Source organism: Elephantulus edwardii, unplaced genomic scaffold, assembly GCF_000299155.1.
Source record: "Elephantulus edwardii isolate Elephantulus edwardi_28Jun2011 unplaced genomic scaffold, EleEdw1.0 scaffold00195, whole genome shotgun sequence".
Lineage (NCBI taxonomy): Eukaryota > Metazoa > Chordata > Mammalia > Macroscelidea > Macroscelididae > Elephantulus > Elephantulus edwardii.
In genome coordinates, this window is record NW_006399945.1 from 1,102,087 (window position 1) to 1,103,781 (window position 1,695).

Consider the following 1,695-nt stretch of genomic DNA (forward strand, 5'->3'; position numbering starts at 1 on the left):
CAATTTTTGCCACAATTGCCGTTGCCATTCATGCTTCCTGACACGTCAGCACCTGCAGCTCCTGCAGTGTTCCCTATACATTTGTATGGCCTGTGCTAACTCCTCCTGCATGGGAAGGACTGTGTTGTGTGTGTGTGGGGGGGGGTTGATTTTTGACTCATAGCGATCCCATGTAACTGAACAGAACTGTTGCACATAGTTTTCTAGGCTTTAAATCTTTGTGGAACCTGGAGCCAGGTCCTTCTTCCAGGCAGAGCCTCTGGGTAGGTGCAAAGAATCAACCTTTCTGTTAGCAGACTAGTGTATGTTGTTACTGTTGTTATTAGGAACTATTCAATTGAATCTGTCTAATAGCAACACTGTTGGTCTGCAACAGATTGAAACCTTGCCTGAGCTGGTGCCATCTTAACAACCACCGCTGTGCTGAAACACATTATTGCAGTCACTGTGTCAATCTGTCTCAGTAAGAAGAGTCTGTTTTCCTCTTTTTACCAACCCTTCCCCTTTTCAAGTTAACAAATCCCATTTCTAGGAATTTATCCTGGGGAAATAACTGAACACAACTGCAAAGATGTGTGTACAAGAGTTGGTGATAAATTCTTTATGTTGTTGTTAAATGCAAAACCAATTTTGAATGTTTTACTATACTTGATGTTTGTGAAATATATTCCCCGGGCACCTCACCTATTTCAGTGTCTTCCAAGCACTGATGTTTTGGTTAACATGCAAGAGCAACCATTTATAAGACCTCCAGACTTAAATGTTTAACAACAACAACAACAACAACGATTTTGTAATAAATGGTTATATCCATATAACCATTAATAATGAGCTGTAGTTCCACATGTGTTGACCTGAAAGAAAAGCCATAACATGTGGTTAATGGTGAGGAAGTAAACCATTTTTCTAAAACTATGTATTTGTAATTGTGTATGTATGTATACATCAAAACTATGTACTGTTAAAAAATGACTGAAGTGGTACATCGACAGTGAAGTGCCAGAAATTCAAGCTGGATTTTAGAAGAGGATATGGCACCAGACATATTTTTGCTGATGTCAGATGGATCTTGGTGAAAAGCACAGAATGCCAGAAGAATATCTATTTGTATTTAATTACTGTACAAAGGCATTTCTGTTGAGCATGACAAATTTTGGCTAACATTGAGAAGAACAGGAATCCCAGAACACTTAATTGTGCTCATGTGAAACCTATAACAAGACTAGGGAACTGTTGTCTGAACAAAGCAAGGGAACAGTATATGGTTTAAAATTGAGAAAGATGTGCATCAGGACTTGACCCTTTCTCCATACCTAGTCAATCTGTATGCTGAGCATTTCATTTGAGAAGCTAGTCTCTGTGTATAAGTATGTGGCTTCAGGATTGGAGGAAGACTCATCAACAACCTGCAAGCCCTGGAAGAAGACTCATGGACAACCTTCATTATGCAGATGATACAACCTTGCTTGCTGAAAGTGAAGAGGATTTGAAGAACTTATTGCAGAAGATCAAAGAATACAGCCTTCATTATATGTTACACCTCAGCAACAAAAATCAGAAAACAAAATCCAGTAATGGGTGTGGATCAACAGTGATTGTTGTTGTTGTTGTTGTTATGTGCTGTCGAGTCGCTTGCGACTCATAGCGACCCTATGTACAACAGCCCTAAACTCCGCTCTGTCCTGTGCCAATCGC